At 43.8% G+C, this 24,759-nt stretch overlaps 1 pseudogene; it reads right to left on the bottom strand.

The window, feature by feature from the left end:
• Positions 1–19,443: 19,443 nt before the first annotated feature.
• Positions 19,444–19,561, bottom strand: LOC126156197 (5S ribosomal RNA; annotated as a pseudogene).
• Between the last annotated feature and the right edge of the window lie 5,198 nt (positions 19,562–24,759).

Genomic DNA, 24,759 nt, shown 5'->3' with positions numbered 1-24,759 from the left:
TGTGAGCTCGCGCATTCCCCAAAACAAGTCGTACCACAGGGGAGACCAGCATCGTCTACATTTGGAGGAGAAAAGGAGTAGTATCGCAGAGCACGTCAATCGCTATGCGGTTAGAAGGTTTTACTTTGAGTGCTGTACGATATCAGTTTTCTGAGATGGAAGCCAGAGGCTCATGTAAAGCATTCAGTCGAGTAATACACCTCGACGCCCATACACATTTCCATGATCCAGTCAATGGCGAGTCCAGCTACATGGAGCCTCCTAAGAATAAGGCAGCCAAGAATGCTTATATTAATGTCCAAAATGAGCTGGATCAGGTTTGATAGTTGAAATTGAATTAAAACTTGTGCCATTGCTAGGAATTGAACCGGGGACTCCCGCTTATTCAGCAAATGTTTTAGCTATTACACCACCATAGCAGTACAGAACACAGCTGCACCTGCTGCCATAGTCTAGTGCCCTCCCTAACACAAACCTCAGTTCACACATACAGCCTATTTTCTCTTCCTTAAATCGTCAGTACTGCTGACACTCGTGAATTGAAGTTCGTGTTAGGAACGGCATTGGACTGCTACAGTCTGCGCAGCTCTGTTACCTTTACCGCATCAGTGGTGTAAAGGTTAACACATCAGCGAAGTAAGCAAGAGACCGGGGTTCGAGTTTCGGCTGTTTCACAAGTTTTAATTCATTCCTTCAGCTTCTACCATTATCGTAGATGAAAGTGGGAATCAACTGTCTCATGAAGAATGTAATCGCACTAAGATCAGTTTTGCTTTGCGTGGTCACTTCTTGCTTCCGAGAGCAATGTTAAACACAATGCAGAGCGCACAACTCGATATGGTAGAGGTATTTACGTTCGTGAGTTTCATAACTGTGATGGTATCGAGTTCCCCGTTAAACCCTACGATGTACCTAAATTTGAGGCACAGAATACCGATATATTAGTTTACGTTTATACCCAGGACGAGTGCAATTCAGATGATGGTAAAGTTGTCCACTTCTCGGAATTTTGAGATCAGCGTCAGATGCATGTGAACATGTTGTTGTTCTCAGTTGAGGAAAATAAGGGGAAAAGTAATCATCGTTACTGCTGGTTCGAGGATGTGTCCCACCTTCTATCCTCCCAGTTTTTAGAAGCCCATAATGTAAAGCATATTCGCTTAAGATGCGTGGATCATCTTTCCAGAAGCGACCGTTCAGCAAAACATCACATTGATTAATTCTACGAGGAAACCGGTAAGTGTTATAATCCCTATCGAGGAAAATAAATTCTTAAAGTTTAAGTACGTCCATCAGCAGAAGCGATACCACATTGTTGTTTACGCTGATTTTGGATGCCTACTCGCTTCTGTGACACGCTGTGAAGGTGACCCTACACCCTCAGATACAACCCTCACAGGAAAACACGTACCACATGTGGCAGTGTAGCAGTTTCAGTGTTCGTATGGTACAAGCCTTAACCTTTACAGTCATATACCGGGGGCAGTTCTGCACTTTGGTTGCTCACTGAGCTCTAAGAACTTTCTTGGGAGGTTGATAAACTTTACAACACCAAAATTCCCATGATTAAATCAAAGGTGAAAAGTGTTTCGTGGTGGTTGACTGTCATTGTGGGGCAGCCGTTACATTGGAAAGAGGAAACTCCTAGTAGATATCATTGTCACTTGACTGGGAAGTTCCATGCTGCTGCTAATATCATGCGCAACTTGAATTACCACAACACGTCTTTTCCACAACTTACGAACGTATGATGCTCACTTTATCTCTGAGTGTTTAGGTACTTCCAGTTTTGAGAACGAGCAGATCAGCGCCTTGCCTGAGAGTGGCGACAAATATATTTTGTTTTGCAAACGAATGACACCGAGAACTACGCTTCGCCTCTCGAACTTGGTATGCTTTATGCATGCACCAATGCAGAAACTTACATTGCCTGAGGATGACAAGCACATCATCCGAGCTGCGTATCCTGATGACTCAAGGTTTCAGCTTGTAACACGGTAGGGGGAATTTTCCATAAGAGTATCCGGATTCTATGGAGAAAATGAAGCTAGGCTATTCAACACAGCTGCATTCTCCAGAAATCTCACAGGCGATGCCATATCAGACATGGAGTATGAGTGCAGTGTGAATGTTTGGCAGAAGTTTAAAATACCGCATTTTGGTGATTATGCAAGACTTTACATGAACACTGACGTTTGTTTGCTTGCTTGTGTATTCGAGAAATTCCAGAATACACGCATGACCACACATTCTCTGAACCCTGACTTTTGCTACACTACGCCAGGATTATCTTTGGATACCACGCTGAAGAAAACGGTCAGCATCGAACTACAGGGCTATTACAAATGATTGAAGCGATTTCATAAATTCACTGCAGCTCCATTCATTGACATATGGTCACGACACACTACAGATACGTAGAAAAACTCAAAAAGTTTTGTTCGGCTGAAGCCGCACTTCAGGTTTCTGCCGTCAGAGCGCTCGAGAGCGCAGTGAGACAAATGGCGAAAGGAGCCGAGAAAGCGTATGTCGTGCTTGAAATGCACTCACATCAGTCAGTCATAACTGTGCAACGACACTTCAGGACGCAGTTAAACAAAGATCCACCAACTGCTAACTCCATTCGGCGATGGTATGCGCAGTTTAAAGCTTTTGGATGGCTCTGTAAGGGGAAATCAACGGGTCGGCCTGCAGTGAGCGAAGAAACGGTTGAACGCGTGCGGGCAAGTTTCACGCGTTGCCCGCGGAAAATTGGCTCATGCCAGAACTGGAGACCGACAGCGCCGACTTCATCTTTCAACAGGATGGTGCTCCACCGCACTTCCATCATGATGTTCGGCATTTCTTAAACAGGAGATTGGAAAACCGATGGATCGGTCGTGGTGGAGATCATGATCAGCAATTCATGTCACGGCCTCCACGCTCTCCCGACTGAACCCCATGCGATTTCTTTCTGTGGGGTTATGTGAAAGATTCAGTTTTTAAACCTCCTCTACCAAGAAACGTGCCAGAACTGCGAGCTCGCATCAACGGTGCTTTCGAACTCATTGATGGGGACATGCTGCGCCGAGTGTGGGAGGAACTTGATTATCGGCTTGACGTCTGCCGAATCACTAAAGGGGCACATATCGAACATTTGTGAATGCCTAAAAAAACGTTTTGAGTTTTTGTATGTGTGTGCAAAGCATTGTGAAAATATCTCAAATAATAAAGTTATTGTAGAGCTGTGAAATCGCTTCAATCATTTGTAATAACCGTGTATTTACTGATCTTGACATGCTTCTTTTCTCTGAGCGGGCTGGAATTTCCCAATGTGTCCACAGACACGCCACGGAAAATAATCCACGTATGGGTGAGAGGTCCAGCGCATCCGACGATTCGAGTTACATTATGTATTTAGACGTCAATAACTTGTACGGGCATGCCATGGAGCAGTCGCTGGCGATTAGCGGGTTTCGATGGCTGTGCGATGACGAATACTTCAGATTATATGAAACTTTCTGTACTGGTAATGGTGTTGCGGCTAATTCTGGTGTAGGGTATGTTCTTGAGGCACACCTGGCTGGCATACGCTTACAGTTTGAATGATGCGCAAAGCCATTTGCCGCTATGTCCAGAGCTGCTTGTTCAGCGGGGTGGCACCATCTCCAAGTTGATGTCATCGCTGGGAATAAGGTACGATACATTATTCACTACTATAATCTCAAGCAGTGTCTCGATTCAGGGATGGATCTGCTTGCTGTTGGGCGCGTTATCTCCTTCAGGCAGTCACTCTGGTTGAAGGAGTATATTGATTTGAACACGAAAGTCAGGTTATCTGCGAAAAATGGTTTTCGAAAATATTTCTTCAAAGAGATGAATAATGCTATTTTCGGCAAGACAACTGACAATTTGAGAAAACACCGCGAAATTCTTATCAGGTCGTGTTGGGATGGGCGTTATGGGGTAAGGAAGTGTACAGTCAGACCAAATTTCCCACCTGCTGCAGAGGTGTCTAAGAGACCAGAGGAGTTAATGAAAAATGTCTATTTGTGGGTTTGCATAGAGACGTATCAAAATTCCACATTACGGGTTTGCGAAACTTCATTTCGCCGATCCTAAGTTACTATATATGGATATAGATAGCTTCCTTTATTGGGTGAAGAACTGCGATCTGTATGAAGTGATGAGGTGCCACACTGAAGAACTCAACATGTCTTCTTACATGGCCGATAATTGTAATGACATTGTTCCGCAGAACAAGAAGGTTATCAGCCTAATTAAAGACAAGGTGGGTGGGTCACCGATTTCGGAATTTGTAGGTCGATGATCGAAAATGTATGCGTATCGGTGGCACTCAGAGGTGAGCAAAAGGTGTGCTTCGTGTGGCATCAAGGGTCTTCGACATTGAAGATTATTTCCCGTCTGTGCACAGCAGTTGTTCGCGTTGTTCCATCACAGCTGCTGCATAGGGTGGAGCAAACCAGTATTTGGTCTCGAAAACACGAAGTGTACACTGTGCTGCAGTCTAAAATGGGTATGTCGGCTCATGAAGATAATCGAGTCATTTGTGATGACGAGATTAAAACTCGCCCGTACCCACACTGTTCATTTGATGAGAATGGTAGGTGAATGTGGGAGAGAGTGTGAGCGTGTAAATGTCGTTGTTTGCGTGTGCGTGTGCGTGTGTGTGTGTGTCTGTGTGTGTGACTCAAAAATATATCCACACCGTGTGTGGTTTATGCATTACGTTCATTACTAAACGTTCACACCGATGTGTGTTAGAACGGAAATATGTAGAAACGTATGATTATAATGTAAATAACCACTGCACGTCATGTAAATAGAATAGTTTGTGTATTTCATCTGCTGCCAACCATCCAATCTGATTGGTTTGAGTGTAGATATCTACCAGTGCATCAAAAACTATGGCAACCAGTGCCCTCGATAAAACTAAAAAAAAGTCCTAAACCAATGGTGCTGAAAAATATTTTTAAAAATTTCTCAACCAAAGCTGCTGTTGGGTGGATTTTGGAAGGTTTTCTTTTCTTGTTTTAATTAGTATTAGTAACAGTGTGTAAGTTTAAAGTACTTTTGGAATGAAATTACTATCAGAACCGAATTATATCTCAAGAACTATGTAGTGATACCAAGAAAAAAATTATAACCTCAAGAACAAACTATCTGTCAGAACTGGATAAACGAAAAAAAGACGTTACAATACATGTTTGTTGTTGTTGTTATTTACAGAAAACCTATCCAATTTGTTTATCTAAAGGATGCTCAGGAAACAAGTGCATTAGTTTTGAACATGGGTGATATTAAGGAAGATGGAGAATAACGAAATATATATAAAGGTTGCTTGGGACTATGCCTATCGTGAAGCATGGGTTTTGTTGTGACTGTGTCTGCTTACAGGGACATAATGCAAGCATGTCTAAAATTATATCTACCGTGTTAGAGGAGAACCACAGACGTGGTATATGGGTAAAGTTACATACTAACAAAGTGTGAAAGAAATAAAGTACACAGATTGTGAGGTAAAAAATGATGTATTTTTCATCCATCTTAAAAGTAATTTTACATTTCCATAAGCAGAAACAGCAATGCTAAGTTCACTCAACTTATTCTCGTTCTGAGTCCAAGGAGAGCAGGACATCCGTGAAATTCCAGGTCTTGAACGGCAGGAAACTTGAAGATTACACACATCCATTTGATCTTCCCTCGCCTTTGACGTAGATGGTGATAACAGCGTGGTCAAATAATCGAAGTCACATAACCAAAGCATTATAGGGTATACCAGGCACATTATAGTGAACTACATGGAAGAAATGTGTTAACCACTTTGCATTCGTCCGAGTTTTAGCACATTTCTCATCCCTGAAAGACCTTGGCGATGCAATGCTTCCTGAGAATGTCTCTATCATACCCGAATCTTCTGTGTATACTATGAGTGCAACATTTTTAAACACGAACATTCCACGGTCATTATCGTCAGAAACCTGAAGTCTGCAGTGATAAACACAACTTAAGATGCGATTGTGAAATGCTTCAGGTGTGACTTCACACTTGCTCTTTTATACAGTACGACGCATGGTACCAGTGAATGGACAATAGTTAATCATGGTCATGTAGAAATACAGCATACACTGCAATGTGTTCTGGGAAATTTGCGGAAGACTCAAACTCAGCTGACACATCTGTAGGACCAGGCTTAATTATCTTGCTCTGTTTAGAGTAGTCTATTACGATGGCCAGACTCAGCTACTTTAATTCCCATGGACAGAGTAGACATTCTCCCTCTTCATAGTAAGAAGCACAGAAACTTGCACACATGTCTAATACAAGACTGTACGCATTTTCATCCCACTTCAGGTGTAAATTATCATGCGGGTGGAGTTCTCAGTTCAGGTAGAATCTGCCATTAGTTAACCCGCAAATGTCAGATTCGGTGGAATCATCTACATCAAAAAAAGTATTGCATGATGCCAGTTCCCAGAACTCCTGAAGATTGACTTTGACTGTGGATATTGTGTCACAGACACAGTCCCTTTGACTGTTCAGAGCTGTCACTAAACCTGCCTAAAGGTGTAAACAACCATGCATGAGCAGTTCCTATTAGACGGAGGGCGTCCGACAGCCGATCAGTTTCAGCCATTCCACTTGGAAGGAGCTACACGTTTAGTGTTGTCTGTTGGTCAACCATGCCTAGACGGTCAATACCGCGGGTCGATGGCATCCGCATTGTTACTTTGTGCCAGGAAGGGCTCACAACAAGGGAAGTGTCCAGGAACCTCGGAGTGAACCAAAGCGATGTTGTTTGGACATTGAGGAGATACAGAGAGACAGGAACTGTCGATGACACGCTTCGCTCAGACCGCCCAAGGGCTACTACCTCAGTGGATGACCGCTACCTACGGATTACGGCTCGGTGGAACTTTGACAGCAACGCCACCGTGTTGAATAATGCTTTTCGCGCAGCCACAGGACGTCGTGTTACGACTCAAACTGTACGCAATAAGCTGCACGATGCGCAACTTCACTCTCGACATCGAGGGCGAGGTCCATCTTTGCTACCATGACACCAGGCAGCGCGGTACTGATGGGCCAAACAACATGTCGAATGGGCCGCTCAGGATTGGCATCACGCTCTCTTCAACCAGACAGTCGTTGGAGACGTGTTTGGAGTAAACCCGCTCAAGCTGAACGCCTTAGACCCACTGTGCAGCGAGTGCAGCAAGGTGGAGGTTCCTTCTGTTTTGGGGTGGCATTATGTTAGGCGATGTACGCTGCTGGTGGTTACTGAAGGCGCTGTAACGGCTGTACGATACGCGAATGCCATCCTTCCACCGACAGTGCAACCATATCGGCAGCATATTGGCGAGGCATTCGTCTTCATGGACGACAATTCATGCCCTCGTGGTGCACATCTTGTGAATGACTACCTTCAGGATAACGACGTCGCTCGACTCGAGTGCAGAGCATGTTCTCCAGACATGAACGCTATCGAACATGCCTGGGACACATTAAAAAGGGATGTTTATGGACGACGTGACCCACCAACCAGTCTGAGGGATCTACGCCGAATCGCCGTTGAGGAGTGGGACAATCTGGACCAACAGTGCCTTGATTAACTAGTGGATAGTATACCACGACAAATACAGGCATGCATCAGTGCAAGAGGACGTACTACTGGGTGTTAGAGGCACCGGTGTGTACAGCAATGTGGACCACTATATCTGAAGGTGTTGCTGTATAGTGGTACAACATGCAATGTGTGATTTTCATGAGCAATAAAAGGGGCGGAAATGATTTTTATTTTGATCTCTATTCCAATTTTCTCTACAGGTTTCGGAACTCTCGTGACTGAGGTGATGCAATGCTTTTTTAATGTATGTATGTTCCCATCTTCTATTTGTCTGAAACTCAAAAAAATGGCTCTGAGTACTATGGGACTTAACATATGTGGTCATCAGTCTCCTATAACTTATAACTACTTAAACCTAACTAACCTAAGGACATCACACAACACCCAGTCATCACGAGGCAGAGAAAATCCCTGACCCCGCCGGGAATCATACCCGGGAACCCGGGCGTGGGAAGCGAGAACGCTACCGCACGACCACGAGCTACGGACGTCTGAAACTCAAGTGTGATGAATCTGGTCATCTCCAATTGAACAGAGGTTTTAATAGCCCACGTTTGTCTTCTTACCGTCGTTAGGACTGGGTACTCGAAAATCGCCCATGAACGGGAAGTTAATTATGTAAATGCACCCGCATTGAGAACTTTTAAAAGGTTCAAATGCTGCTCGTCAGATACAGTGGTGCACAGCATTTCCCATATTATTTCACTGATGTTGATCTCGTCCTCGTCATTATCTCCTTCAATGTAGGAATTGTTGTCTGTTGCACTGCATACGAGTATTAGTTCCTGTTTAGCTTTCATAATAATTCTCTGCAGATCCTAAAGTACTCCATAAACAATTTTAGAGTCATAGATGTAGTCATTAGCAGTTCTACCTTCTGGTTCATGTACGAACTATCCTACATTTTCTAAATTACTCAAATCCGAGGGAGAAACAGTGACATACGTTTCAAGAATTGATATTATACTAACATTACATGTATGGTCAGTCTCAACTCTGTTATGTTAATACCGTATCTCTTCAAACAGCAACGCTAAAGCATTACATGAAAGCTCTGATCCCACTGCAGTAGTACCATCCTTTTTTTTAAATTCCTCCTTGAGATCAATGAAATCATTGCATGAGAGAGGTGAAGCATCCTGTTGTTGGATAACTATCGTAATTTCATAGTTCTTGTGTTACGTCTGCCACAGACGGCCCCTGCCAGGCAGACTACACTCAAGACACCCCTGTGTACCATATAACATACACAAGCACTTGCAGGCGCAACCAAGAGGAAAATAATTCTTCAAAACAAACAGAACTTGCTAGAGACTAATGTAAACCTATTTCTGCAGAGGTCACCTCAGAGATACAGGGAAAGTTGGAGTACTCCGCCGGCCTCCGCCGGCTTTATAAGGCCGGCGCAGCAGCAGTACAGCCAGTTCCTCGCCGATCTAGGACCAGCTCCGACAGACCTCACTGATGCTCTTGATGAATGGTCGTCTACAAGTTATTTGTTTTTGTGTGTATATAGTGATTGTTCGAGAAGTGTAGTTCAGTTTCAATAAACGACATCATACTGAGTGTTCTACAAAACTGAGTATTCTCCAGTGGGCTGCATATCTCATGCCTTATGATCCAAATCTTCCTTTGATACTTGCCTTGTCATATCTACCACAAGGTTGGGACCCTGCTTTTGACCAGTTGGACCTCATCTTTTTTTCAGATTGATGATGACGTCCAAGAGGCCCTGAAGGCATTTCCTGTTACAGCTGTCAAAGTAACTGCAGCCATCGCAGAAGGTTCCCTCCTCTGAGTCGTCTGACACCCCGTTCTGAATGGTGTACCATCCTCACCGCCGCCTCAGGATAAATGCCACCTCCGGTTGTACTATTCCATCTGACACCAGCTTTCGGTGGTGGATGGAGTCCTCCTTTGCTTAGATCAGCAGAACCGAGGGTCATTGTTCTGAGATCCCTGCAGCCGACGATCCTCCACATTCTTCAGCAAGGGCATTGGGGGATCATTCGCACTAAATCCCTCGCAAGAAGGCATGTTTCTTGGATCGGCGTCACGTCTGCCATCACAGAGATAGCGCAGCGCTGTATTGTATGTGCCCAACAATTGCCCCCTCCCCCCCCCCCAAATTCCTTCCATGGCCTCTCCTTTTGCACCGGCAACGGCATCCAGCATCTTCTCACCCCGCCCTTCCATCCCCAATCCAATGGGGAAGCGGAATACCTGGTGAGAACTTTCAAGACACAAATGCTCAAATATACCAAAGATCAGTCCCTTGAAGATGTTCTGACACTATTCCTCAGTTGCTATCAAGCCACTCTGGCAGGGGACAAAAGCCCAGCAGAAGCACTCCACGTCCGCCAACCCAGGACCCTCCTATATCCTCTCCTGCCCTCTCCAAGGATTCAGATTCCTCCTGGACAGTCCCGGTTCTTCCTTGGCTCCTTAGTCTGGATCTGAGGTTTTGGCACTAAAGCAGGTTGGCTGCCGGCCGTCATCCAGCGTTCCCGCGTTCGCCAACTTTTTGAAGTTATCTTGGATGGCCACATAGTCCGTCGCCATCAAAATCAATTGCGTCGTCGCTATCCTGCGACACTTGCACCTCACCCTACGACACGGACCACTGCCACCTCTACAACCCATTCAGGACCACCTACACCAACCCCTTCACTAATGCCATCTAATCGTTGCGTGGTTGACGTTTCAGGGCATCAGTTCAAATTGGTTCAAATGGCTCTGAGCACTATGGGACTTAACTGCTGAGGTCATCAGTCCCCTGGAACTTAGAACTACTTAAACCTAACTAACCTAAGGACATCACACAGATCCATGCCCAAGTCAGGATTCGAACCTGCGACCGCAACAGCAATGCGGTTCCGGACTGAAGCGCCTAGAACCGCTCGGCCACAACGGTCGGCAACAATTTGGCGCTCCATTGAAGCTAACAGTTTGTAAATGAGCTGTATGTGTTAATCTTTCAACACCTCTGCAGATATGTCGCTGGTTATTATTCACGAGTTAAGTCGGGCAAATTATAGATATGTTCAAACCGTACTAGAGTATGACAAATGGAAAGCCATGCGTGTGTAATGACACGCGGTTTCTGTGAGATGGTAACACGGTTTCAGCTCCACGAGCATCAAGGAGCTACGTATGTTATTTAACCTAGTAAGAATTGAACTTGCATTTGCTCCCTTCAGCTTCACCATTTGTGTTACTAGTTACGCTCGTCACTGTAGCCTCTCAGAAGATTATATTTTCTGTCTGGGACTAGGAATTGTAGTACACATGTGTAGAACAATTCATGTACCAAAGGAAATGTTGGTTACTCATAAGAAAGAGACAGAAGAATTTAAAGCGCTTCTGATGATTACCTAACTCTGTTACACACTGAGGTATCTGAAGTCATGGGATAGCGATATGCGCGCTTGTAGATGGCGATAGTGTCTCGTACATAAGGTATAAAGGCGCAGTATGTTAGCGGAGCTGTCATCTCTACTCAGGTGATTCATGAGAAAAGGTTTGATAATTGGCGCACGGCGCAAATTAACGGACTTTGAATGCAGAGTGTTAGTTGGAACTAGACACTTGGAATATTCGATTTCAGAAATTGTCATGGAAGTCAGTACGCTGAGATGCAGAGTGTGAAGAGTGTGCCGAGCATACCACTCAGGCATCAACCCTCACCATGGACAACGCCTTCACTTAACCACCTAGAGCAGCGCCGTTTGCGTAGAGCTGTGATTGCTAGCAGACAAGCAGAACTGCGTCAGATAACTGCAGAAATCGAAGTGGAACGTACGACGAACTTATCTGTTAGGGCAGTGCGGCGAAATCTGGCGTTAATTGGCTATGGCAGCAGAAGACCGACGCGAGTGTCTTTGCTGACAACACGACATTGCCTGCAAGGCCTCTCCTGGACTTGTGGTCATATCGGTTGAATCCTAGGTGACTGGAATATAGCGGCCTGCTCAGAGGAGTCTCGACTGGTAAGAGCTGACGGTACGGTTCGGGAGTGGAGCATATCCCACGAAGCCAAAGGCATTGTATAGTCTGTCGGTAAACTGAAGAGCGAGCGAGCGAGTCCCCACTCTGCCATCCCAGCTACGTCACGAGGCGCTTCTACAGGCTGCTTCACAACGTAGTACCGGCCCTGCTGCGGCGCGCGGTTTAAATCTGTGGCGACGCCATGTACGGATAGGTCTCGGCTGCGTTCATTTTTAGACAAATGCATTAAGACCAGAAGGGATAGAAAAAACGATAGCTTCTTCCGAAACACAACATTATAGAGTAAATAATATTAAGATAAGAATGGAAGTCAGGATTACACTATAGACATAGAACCGAATGCCTGTTCATGTGAATGTATTGTATGATCCTCTATTGCTATACGTAAAACGAACGCCATATAATGCACTCAATCTGTAGAATTTAAGGCTTGTTCTAACTTTGTGTTTCTACTAAAAGGTGGAAGTTTTCTTTGAAAGACTTGCAACACGAAGAGTGTTTAAAAAGTAAGCAGAAATTTATAATTTTGTGTGTCCGATTTGCACTAATTTTTTCTCACTGTCTTCGTAAACATATCTCGAAAGTATGTGTACAATGTTATACAATTGGGTATTTACTCTGTTGTCACTTGTCAGAAAGGTTACATGTGTTTTGGTTACATCAAGGATTATTTGTTTTGTATAAAAACAGATTAGAGAATGTGTATTAAATTTTGTTATAGGAATGGAATAAAGTGTATGAAATTTTTAGGAATGTTAAATATTGCTTTTGGTGAGCCTGATATGGGTGAACCAAGGGCATAGAAGTGGTATAAACATTTCAAAGCATGGATGAGATTAAAAATGCACAGTTAAGAGATCTATAAACTATCCCAAAGAAACAGTTCCTAAAGAATTCGGGAATAGGAAAAAGCGCTGACACAAGAGTATAGTATGCAACGGGGAATATTTTGAAGAGGATAACGTTGCTGTAGATTAACAAATAAAGTTCTTACCAAAAACTAAAAATTAATTTGTGAACGCATCTCGTATATCAAGCTATTTGCTTATAAGTCCATAATCGATGTACATGTTTCGAAGAAAATTTCAGCAGTGTTTAGAATATCTATTGCGCACATATTTGTAGTAATATGTCTCAGAATCAGGTGAATAATGGACCGAGATAGAGATTTAGTGTTCCATAAGTATCAATGGTTTCGCGTGATTTTGAAACTGTCTATAACGATCAAATTCCTCCCAAGATTATTAGTTTTCGTTTGTGGCGATTCCATTAAGCCATGCGGCTTATTTTCGCGTTTGTTCCTTATGCGTCCTATTGGACGAGGCTGACTTTTGCATAAATTTCAGCCCTTTGATTGGGGCTGGTAACATTAGCCAACAGCCCTATTTGTGTCGCCTGTTTAACACAAGCTGTAATAACATTAGAGACCATCGAAAGCTCGTTTACTCCGCAAATACCTACTCTTCCTCGTATTCTGCACATTTTCTTGCAATGCTAGACGATTATCCATCACTTCCGGATATCGAAGTATATCAGCAAGGATACAAAGTTAAATGACTGACACTGGCAACTAAGGTCCCACCAACAGAAATGACGTATATCACTGCACGCCGATCTACACCGCTAGACAGGTAACGGGCAACAGATTTTGGGTGCCCCTGTAGGCCGGTGGCAGCGTTCTTCCGGGAAAAGCCACTTCCCCCACCAAAACCGCTGCTCGCTCTTGAGTTTACAGACAGACTATACAAGCTGTGGATGCTCCATAAAGGTGTGGGCTGTGTTTGTATGGAATGGAATGGACCCTCTGGTCCAGCTGAACCAATCGTTGGCTACTTGGAGGCCACTTGTAGTCATTCATGGCCTTCATCTTTCCAAACAACTATGGATGAAACCGGGCCATGTCACCGATCCAGGGGTGTTCGCGATTGGTTTGAAGAACATTCTGGACAATGCCAACAAATGATTTAGCCAATCACTTCACCCGGCATGGGAGATACTCGAGAAGTTAGTTCGTGCACAAAGTCCTGAACAGGCAACAGTTCCGCAGTTGTGGACAACTGCAGAGGCAGCATGGCCCAACATTTCTGTAGGGGACTTCCAACGACTTGTTGAGTCTGTAACACGTCGAGCAGCTGCAGTATGCCAGGAAAAAGCAGGTCCGATACGATATTAGGACGCATCGCATGACTTTTGTCACCTCAGCGTAGTGACTGCTGATCCTTAGATTCTCTTGACTTCTAGCCAGTCTACTGGCAAATTTTCCAACCTAAGGTCTTGTATGCTACGATTTTTGTTATTCACCCTTGCTTTCTCACACTGTCTCAAACTCCATATGTTTAAAGCAAATGTTGCTATAAAAAGTTAAGCAGCAAATTGTGTTGTTTACATAAAATGAAGTAATTAGCATTGAGATTTTGCATTAAAAATTACATACCAATAATTTTTTTACAATGCATGAGCAACGGTTTAGCATTAAGGTCTCGTCAGATAAGAGCGTTATTGACTACCTCCCACTCAGACCATTTGTTTTGCGACTACGCCTTAATGGAGACACGCACATGGAATTCAGGCACAGTATTTTGCGTTTTTGGCTGCAGATTCTCTTTAGCCCTACGACAAGTAGCTTGAATGATGTATGCTGGAGTACTAGCACTCTCCCATAACACTGTTGTTCAGTGCCTCAACAACACCAATGCTACGAGGCCCTTTTGCCTCACTGTGTCGCTTACCGGACTTAAACTCCCTGAACACCCTTGGCATTATAAGATGAAAGATTTCTCTTTCACTGTTAAACATGGTTACATAGCTCATACATCGCAAAACAAATATAAGAAAATAAGGGGTACTTCGTTCGTGTATCGTTGATGGTTAGAGACAGAAGTGTGTAAAATTAATGGTATCTGCGCATGACACTCTCAGCTACTTCCACGATATAAGAGGAATCATTTGCATGATATGTTACGATGGAACAGGCGCACTTCGGTAATGATGTACAAGCAACCAAGGATAGTGCACACCCATTGTGCCGCAGGTGCCGCAGATAAAACTGTTCACACGCACAACACCACGGTTCGTAGTGAACGATGAGGCTGAAGCGGCCACCGTCCATTCCACAGCAGCAGCAGGTCGTTCGGAATTCAGCACGCTATTGCGGCGCACGCGTATGTGACGTGCAGTATTCGCCGCAGACAATAAGACGATAAATCTCTCGTCGTCCATCACTCTGACCGGTCGAAACCCGTACCTCCACTCTGCGTTCTGGTTTGAATTGCCCGATGGAACACAACAAGCCTATCTGTGACCTGCTTTCCATCGAAGCGGAAAAAGAACGAGTAGGGGCGGGCAACTTGTGACCGCACTGCCCGTCGTAGTGGGACAGCCCTTTGCGCAATGGAAGCTACCGGATAATCAGCAGTTGAAGTTTTTGCGTGATCCATGAAGTCTTATTCAAATGGTTCAAATGGCTCTAAGCACCATGCGACTTATCATCTGAGGTCATCAGTCCCCTAGACTTAAAACTACTTAAACCTAACTAACCGAAGGACATCACACACATCCATGCCCGAGGCAGGATTCGAACCTGCGACCGTAGCAGCAGCGCGGTTCCGGAATGGAGCGCCTAGAACCGCGCGGCCACAGCGGCAGGTGAAGTCTTGTGAAACACAGGCACTATAATCATTCGTACCTACTTCATTCCATTCAGACGATGCTTAATATCAATGGTGGATGCTAAACTACATTCTGAAGAAATACGTTAATACACTTGGGAAGGCGACGTCGATTTCGATTTCGATCCCATGATGGCATATACCACCTGTGGGTTGTAGATATACTGATAATGGTTTCAGTATCGTCCACCATCAGATAGCGTAGTGGCATAGCTACCAAGCGCTATTAATGTCTACCCTTTAATAGCGAATGCTTACAACCAAAAGCTCAGTGTTCTGCAAACGTGTGAAGCAAGCAGGCAACCGTGCGACAGAGACACATTCGTGCTTCCTACAGCCAACTGAACGAGTTTGAAAGCGATAAGTCTGTGGCCTTCCAACTGACCGTACGGTCTTGTAACCTCCCAACAGTGAAAATAATTATATATAATTCACATTGAGTGTAACCTCGCAACAGTTTATTATTCCGTAACCTCGCAATAATAACGTGACTAACCTACCCATAAAAAATATGACTCATATATAACCTTTCAATAATTAACTGACTGTGAGTCTCAACTGGTAAATTTGGACGCCAGGTGTGCTGCGTCATGGCCCTGAAAGATCATACTGAATAAATTGAAGATTCTTACTTCAATGAAGCCACCGGATAACGCGTATACATCTGCTCCTATAAGAAATTTTTCTGGCACAGCCCAGTGCAGTGCTGGCCGCTAGATTTGTCATGTATAGACAGAAACAACTGATTTTTCTTTACAATAATCGGGATGACCATGGATTGCAGACATTAGTAAATTGTTTAAATTCAGATGAATGATTGTCAAAAAGTTAATTTTATAAAAAAAGATTATTATTAAAAGATTTCTTTAAATACGTGGGACTTGATATAACAACAGTACAAATTTAGTTGTAACAAACTACATATGCGTGCGGCAGCTTTTACCCTATACTACGTCGCTCAGGCACCACCATCGCTCCCCACGGCTGGTCCCGCCAACTCCATATACCCGACTCCTAACTACCACTCACTCCTACCGCCGACACTGCTCTTACTGCAGTGCTCTCTGGTCTGAGATTCTCTTATAGCTTACATATCGCAGGCAGCGCGTGAGCAATCCATTGAAATTTCGTTTGCTCGAGTGCGCTAGCAATAAATTCCTTAGTCATGGACCTCTTACTGCCTTTTCAGGGAACGGCCATGCAAGTTGGACGAGATTCGTCAGTTATGCTACGATGCTGGTATTAGTGGTCACGTGAACGTCATTCTCTCATCCGTAGACGACGTTATGGACCGCCACACAGCACAGACGCCCACCAGGACAGTCATGTTGGTAGTACTGTCAGATGGGACAGCTGCCACAGCCCAGACGTGCAAACGTGAACTGTTGCGGACCGGACAAGCACACCTCTGGCCCGTCTTCCACAACGTCGAAGTGCGCAGCTGTGCTGGCGCCCTCAGATGCTCGCTTCCAAGGTGGAAAGGCACTCCGTGGTCTTCAGCGGTGAATGCAGATCCTACTCGCACGGAAGCGATGGTCGTTTGCTCGCACGACCTCGAACTGTTGAGCTCTGTCTCGTAGAGCGCATTCGTCTAAAACACACTGGTCTCAACCCAGACCTCATGGTCTGGAGTGCGATAAGATACAACTGCAGTTCACCTTTGATATTTATGGAGGGGGCGTTAACTAGCGCTCGGTAGGTTCAGAGTGTTAGTACACCCTTTTATTTGGCATTCGTGGAACAGGAATGTGATGTGCTGCTAGAACAGGCTAATGCTCACCCAGACACTGCACGTGAAAGTCAACGTGCTGTAACCTCCCCCTCACTTATCGACCTTAATGACAGTGAAAAATTAAACCGCGCGTACCTAATGGAAATTTGGCAAAAGCAATCGTCACCGAAGTTAATTTGTCGGTAAAGAGGGAGGAAAGGGTTACATCTAAATGAAAAGAAAAATGCTAATGAAACTGATGGAAATTGATTTTGAAAAGGGGTAATGTTAGTAAAGAAAGTAAATGTGCGGCCGTTACGTTAACAATTAACTAGTGGTAATTAGATATTTGAGATTTGGGGAAAATTACGGTCGCCAGTCCTATGGACAATTACTATAGTAACTGAAAAAGAAAGGTTATTGCACATATAATTAGCACTAAAAGTGTGGCAACTGAAGGTTGACACGTTTTGTGTGAAAAATGAAAGTTTGTCAGAAGTATTAAATTTAGCTACACTCTGACTTAATTAAGCAAAAGAATTAATAAAATGGGAAAATTGAATGTTAATTTAGTGACTAAAATTAAGAGTGAGATTTGTTTCTGAAGCACTACGAAATTCAGTAAAATAAGGTTAGTCTTGGGCTACCTCATCAATCATTTCAAAATCTACTGCCGGCCGCGGTGGTCTCGCGGTTCTAGGCACGCAGTCCGGAACCGCGCGACTGCTGCGGTCGCAGGTTCGAATCCTGCCTCGGGCATGGATGTGTGTGATGTCCTTAGGTTAGTTAGGTTTAAGTAGTTCTAGGTTCTAGGGGACTTATGACCACAGTAGTTAAGTCGCATAGTGCTCAGAGCCATTTTGAACCAAAATCTACTTGAATCTACGCAATTTAGAAGTAAGACATTTGAATTAAATGATTCTGGACAATTAACAATAGTAACATTTAGTACGTACCAAGCTGAGCTGCAGTCACAGGTAAGCTAAAATATGCTAACAAAACTCGCACTCTTAATTTGTGCTTGTATAATCTAAATATTGTAGCCAGCTATAAATACCTTAACTGAAATTTGAAATTAATGCAGTGAAATCGAATGATGCTGGCGTTTGAATTTCGACGACACTCGGGTTCATTCCGGAAAAGGAAGGGACCGTGCTTGGTAATGCACTTGGGACAATGAGCAACAAAGGTTCATGCTACGTTGCTGTTGGTTTAGTTATGAAAATGGATCAGTTTGATAAGCTGAGGTCTGCCATACACTTCTAAAACTTTACGTGCTTCCAGTCTTCCTTGTTGGTTGATTGAAGGTTTGAAGCCGTCGATCGAGGAGGTGGCGACAGTCACTCATTGTCGGCCGTCGCTGTTGCAGAAGCTGGATGTTGGCGCGCCTTCTTCTCGGCACGGTCACCAGGCGAAACGGGCTCTTGATGTGCGCCAGCTAATGCTTCCCGTCCGCGACACCGTGTCAGAAACTATCATAGCACTTCGAGCGCAATTACATGCTGCCCAACCCCGAAAGCGCGGCAACTCGCGGGAGCGTCACACAACACACTGGCTCCACTGTACTACCCCACCCAAACTCCGCTCTGCCCGCGCTCCACGCGGCAGAGTTAACACTACCAGAGATCCTAAACACTTTCGTTCTCCACACGACCTATCGATGTAATCGTTCGATAGCATAGTTTTCCCTAGTCCAGACCCAGCGTAAAAATACAAATAATATTTACAAAACAAACCAATTATACATCGACATAAATTCATAAACATATACAAATAGTAAAACAATTACGATATACAAAGACACAGAAATGTTATATCTTCAGGTAACAAAATAAGTAAAAAGATTTGCAGTGCAATAGATGGAAATTGAAGGATATGCATTTACGGCGTTACAGTGCTCTGCGACATGTGCAGCAGCTTCCCACTTCCCTGGCCAGCAAGCGCACGTGTGGAGTATGATGGGACGAGAAATGTCTCTCACAGAATTACGTGAACAGGACGAGAAGGCGTGGAATAACATATCGCAGGACAGTATTCGCCATCTGTACGATCACTGAATTCCAGAGTCAGCGCCTGCATTGCCGCGCCTGGAGGCTACCCCACGTAGTAATATGGATACCTGGTACCTCAGAATCGCTTGTGCTATTGATCTGTAAATGTCATCATTTCGTGTACACCAAACGCACTAATGCAACAATAAATCGCGAGCGATTGAGAAACCTCTAAAAGCACTCCGTCTTCAGGCCACGAGTTGCCTACCGGGACCAACCGTCCGCCGTGTCATCCTCATAGGAGGATGCGGATAGGAGGGGCGTGGGGTCAGCACACCGCTCTCCCGGTCGTTATGATGGTGTTCTGAACCGAACCCGCTACTATTCAGTCGAGTAGCTCCTCAATTGGCATCACGAGGCTGAGTGCACCCCGAAAAATGGCAACAGCGCATGGCAGCCTGGATGGTCACCCATCCAAGTGCCGACCACGCTCGACAGCGCTTAACTTCGGTGATCTCACGGGAACTGGTGTGTCCACTGCGGCAAGGCCGTTGCCTGAAACTTCTAAAAGCGTGTACTAATTTTTTTTCGGGCAGTGTATTTATGATAAGCTTACTGATAGTAGTGTTGCAACACTATGAGTGCAGGAGTAATGCATCTCATATGCATCCATCTAGAGTGCTGTTTTGTAAGTATGAAATGGTGATGTGCGTATGCCTTCAAACAGACTGCAAGATTATTTTTCCTGTGTATGTTTCTGAGTACTTTCGTATTTTTCGTCGCGTGGTGTATGTTTAACTATAGCAACTCCAGCAGCAGATAAGGAACTATATTAGGTGCTTGCGTCTTTCAGTGTTCAATACATCACCTCAGACTGCCACGTCGAAATGTCTACATGGTCCTGTAATATGCAGTTACCTCTCACATAAATAAATGTACCCACTGACGGTGGTTGTCGCTGTTGTGCTCTTCAGCCCGAAGACTCGTTTGCCGAAGTTCCCCTCGCTGGTCTGTCCTGTTGTAGGCTCTTCACCCGGCGCAACTAGCGCAGTCTACATTCAAGTGCCACACATTTCTCCCAGATGATTCAGAACTATCCTCTCGGCCAATCAGTTTCTCACTCAAGTTCTGCCATTACTTTCTTTTCATGCCCAACTTGTGGCACTACGATGAAAAAAAAGTCTGAAAGATAGCTCGGCTCAAACTCACATAGTATTTTCTCAAATATATCTACCAATTCAGCACAATTCTCTCCTAATGTGTTTTCGATCATTTACCGCTAACACACTCAGTGGCGTTAAATAAACAGTTTATATTAGCGATGCGGCTTATTGAAACATTCGAAATTTACTACTGCATGAAGATAATTTTGTAACTGCTATATTCCAAATGGAGATACGTGGCAAGGTCTTATGGGCCCAAACTGCTGAGGTCAGCGGTTCCTAAGCTTACGCACCACTTAATCTAACTTAAAGTAACTTACGTTAAGGACAACACACACACACACACACACACACATGCCCGAGGGACACACAGTCATCATGGGTTTATAAAACATCGTTCCTGTGAAACACAACTAGCTCTTTACTCACGTGAAGTGTTGAGTGCTATTGACAAGGGATTTCCGTATTTCTGGATTTCCAGAAGGCTTTTGACACTGTACCACACAAGCGGCTCGTAGTGAAATTGCGTGCTTATGGAATATCGTCTCAGTTATGTGACTGGACTTGTGATTTCCTGTCAGAGAGGTCAGAGTTCGTATTAATTGACGGAAAGTCATCGAGTAAAAGAGAAGTGATTTCTGTTATAGGCCCTTTGTTGTTCCGTATCCATATAAACGATTTGGGAGACAATCTGAGCAGCCGTCTTTGGTTGTTTGCAGATCACGCTGTCGTTTATCGACTAATAAAGTCATGAGATGATCAAAACAAACTGTCAAACGATTTAGAAAAGATATCTGAATGGTGCGAAAAGTGGCAGTTGACCATAAATAACGAAAAGAGTGAGGTCATCCACATGAGTGCTAAAAGGAACTCGTTAAACTTCGGTTACACGATAAATCAGTCTAATCTAAAAGCCGTAAATTCAACTAAATACCAAGGTATTACAATCAAGAACAAATTAAATTCGGAGGACCTCATAGAAAATGTTGTGAGAAAGGCTAACCATAGACTGCGTTTTATTGGTAGGACAGCAGGACACTTAGAAAATGTAACATACTAAGGAGACTACATACACTACGCTTGTCTGTCTTTCAGAATACTGCTTCGCGGTGCTTGAACCTTACCGGTTAGGACTGATGGAGTACATCGAAAAAGTTCAAAGAAAAGCAGCACGTTTTGAAACTTCCTGGCAGATTAAAACTGCGTGCCTGACCGAGACTCGAACTCGGGACCTTTGCCTTTCGCGGGCAAGTGCTCTACCATCTGAGCTACCGAAGCACGACTCACGCCCGGTCTCACAGCTTTACTTCTGCCAGTATCTGGTCTCCTACCTTCCAAACTTTACAGAAGCTCTCCTGCAGGCTTCTGTAAAGCTTGGAAGGTTGGAGATGAGATACTGGCAGAAGTAAAGCTGTGAGACCGGGCGTGAGTCGTGCTTCGGTAGCTCAGATGGTAGAGCACTTGCCCGCGAAAGGCAAAGGTCCCGAGTTCAAGTCTCGGTCGGACACACAGTTTTAATCTGCCAGGAAGTTTCATATCAGCGCACACTCTGCTGCAGAGTGAAAATCTCATTCTGGCAGCACGTTTTGTATTATCGCGAAATATGGGAGAGAGTGTCACAGAAATGATGATTTGGGCTGGACATCATTAAAAGAAAGAAACCTTCTCAGGAAATTCCAATCACCAGCTTTCTCCCGCGAATGCGAAAATATTTTGTTAACACCGACCTACATAGGGAGGAACGATCTCCACGATAAATTAAGGGAAATCAGAGCTCGTACGGAAAGATATAGGTGTTTATTCTTTCTGTCCGCTATACGAGATTGGAATAATAGAGAATTCTGAAGGTGGTTCGAAAAACCCTCTGCCAGGCACTTAAATGTGATTTTCAGAATATCCATGTAGATGTAGATGAACCTCCGACGGAGGGAGCCGTGTGGACCGCGACATGACCCCCTAGACCACACGGCTACCCCACGCGGCGCTATATTCTACCTGAAGCACACAGTGTCCACTCAGAAGCAACATTCGCTAAGTCGTAGGTGCCGAATTCGAAAGTGGAATCAGTTTATGCCAATAAGGCTAAGTTATTTATTATGACACAACTCTCTCTCGAATCCGCTGAAAACGCTGCGTCTCGGTTATTCCTATATGGTTTAACTTAAATATTCTGCAGAATTGAAAAATAATCGGTGGATGTGCCAAAAATTACCACGTACGGTCGTCAGTACAGAATTTTAGTTTCTAAAAATGAAGGTGGCTTAACAGCCCTACCGATGAATGCTGCCTGTACACGCGCAATCACTCTACGTTCGTTCCCAATTTAATCGTAGCAGTTGCTGAAAATGACTGCATACTGTTCTGTGTTTGTGACGACCTGACTTTCTGTTATTTCAGAAAGCTAAATTCCTCGTAGTGTATAAATATCACCGATTTATTTTGTTATATCTGCCGAGAGATAACTCTGAAGTTACAAAATGGGGAACTTTAATCCTGTGTCACAAAAGTGCTACAAACTTTATTTAGGTTGCAATGTTGGCGACCAGGACCAGACTTACCTCCCTGTCCCCACCCCACCTATAGAAGCCGTTCACAATTTACTTCACTAATGAATCGTTAGATAAAAAAATCGTGTCACACGTCAATTGCTGTTCTCGTGATTTGGCAGGATCCAACAGATTGCAAGAGGTGATATTGCTGTTTGACGTAAACAGGTGGAATCAACTCCAAAATAAGAAAAACTGAACAAAGTTCTAATTTACCACCTGCTACAAAGCACGTGTGTCACAGTAGACATTGCCGATAGCAATGCCCCCTGACAATCAGACCGTGAATGAAGACGATTAGAGGACCTACATGTAGAAGACAGTGAAGAAGGTATACATGCTGACAGAACATTTCAAGACTGCTATGAATCATATGAGCCACATCTTTGATATCAAGTGCATCACAACGATTTCCTTAGTGATTTAAATGCATCTAAGCGATATGGAGAGCGTCAACTTCACGATTAAAGGACGTAACTGTCTTATTCGCGATACGAAAGTGCGAGTTTATGGTGGCTCACATTCTGTATGTTCTTCATACTTCTCCCAAGGAGGCGATGCGGTTTTTTGTAATGATACTGAGTCCTTTACAAAGATTATTGGCCAAGATTTCGTTGTAAATAAATGGTTTTGCTCGTAGATGTCTTCAAAGTCTGCCTGAAAATAATACTTTGCACAGTGGGAACGAATATCCTTCCGCTCCGATTGGTAATGCAGGTACGAGACGTATCAGAACATTAAGTTGCTTCTTACAGATATACAACTAGCGGGTATGAGGAAACGGCAACATTTGCTGGCATGCATCTCTGGTACACGGAGCACTACTGCTTTCTATGAGGCTTGGACAGCACAGGCTGAAAAAAAAACACTACGTTGGGAAAAATGGACTTCTCGGCATGAACTAGCGTGTGTACAGAATAATGCAGTGAACTCTCGTCACGTTGACCCATAATCTTCACTTCACATTAAACTGAGCCTCGTGAAAAACTGTGTGAAAGCCGTGGATAAACCTTTACGGGAATTAATGTACTTGCGAAACACATTTTTAATGTTCAATGATGCAACAATATATGAAAGAATAATTGTAGAGGTTTAAATTGTGAAATTCAAGTCTGATGAATACCACACAGATTTTTTTAAAGAGATGTTGACGGGAAGTCTTGTCTCGTTAACAATGGTATGTATGAACGTTTTAAGCAACAAGAGAGCACACAATTGCTCTCTCAAAGTCTTGAATCTTTCTGTGAACACGTAATTTAATTGAAAACTTCAAAATAAAATTTTTAAACAGGAGTCTTTCTTTATCAAGCTTCATGCGCATACTTCGCTGCTCAAACTTTGCACTGAATAAACTAGGGCCTACTCACCATGCACAAGACAATCACACGTTTATAGACGCATTCTCCATCAAATCTCCAAATAGAGTAATTCACACTGATCACATTTCTGGAACTGGCTTGTTTGCCCAAGACATTATGAAGACTTACTGCTGCAGTGCTCAAAGAACTATCCGCGAGTGGCGAATTTTAGAGATTTTAAGCGCATAAATATGAACCGGCTTACAGCTGAAGCATATGCTGTTTCTTGGCAGACAATGACAGTAAATAACTTCAACATAAATTTTTTATTTATTTTATTTGGCGTATGGCATTTAAGTACATTTCAGTATTGGATCACATTATTCTACGTTACATATATTCACAGACATACATCTAGTCTTTGTATACACGGTGGTCCATCTGAAGTTTCGGATGAGATTATCTCGAGAATTATACATCGGGTAAAAATAGTGGGTAAGACAAGTTCGTAAGCTCAAAGGGAGGTAAACTTCTACATCTTAAATGGAAACACCCATATTTTACTGCAAATTCGAGTTCTCCATAAAAAAGCAATCAAATTTTGTCTGAAACCTTTTTTTAAACCTTTGACAGATGGCGCTGAAATCGACAAACGTTAAAATTGGGGAAGAACTCTACTTTATTTAGAATTATCCGAGAAAGACGCATCAAATCGATAAAAAAATGTACACCAATTCTTTCGTTACG

The sequence above is a fragment of the Schistocerca cancellata genome, unplaced genomic scaffold (genome assembly GCF_023864275.1).
Source record: "Schistocerca cancellata isolate TAMUIC-IGC-003103 unplaced genomic scaffold, iqSchCanc2.1 HiC_scaffold_1104, whole genome shotgun sequence".
Taxonomy (NCBI): Eukaryota; Metazoa; Arthropoda; class Insecta; order Orthoptera; family Acrididae; genus Schistocerca; species Schistocerca cancellata.
This window is presented reverse-complemented; position numbering and strand designations above follow the sequence as displayed.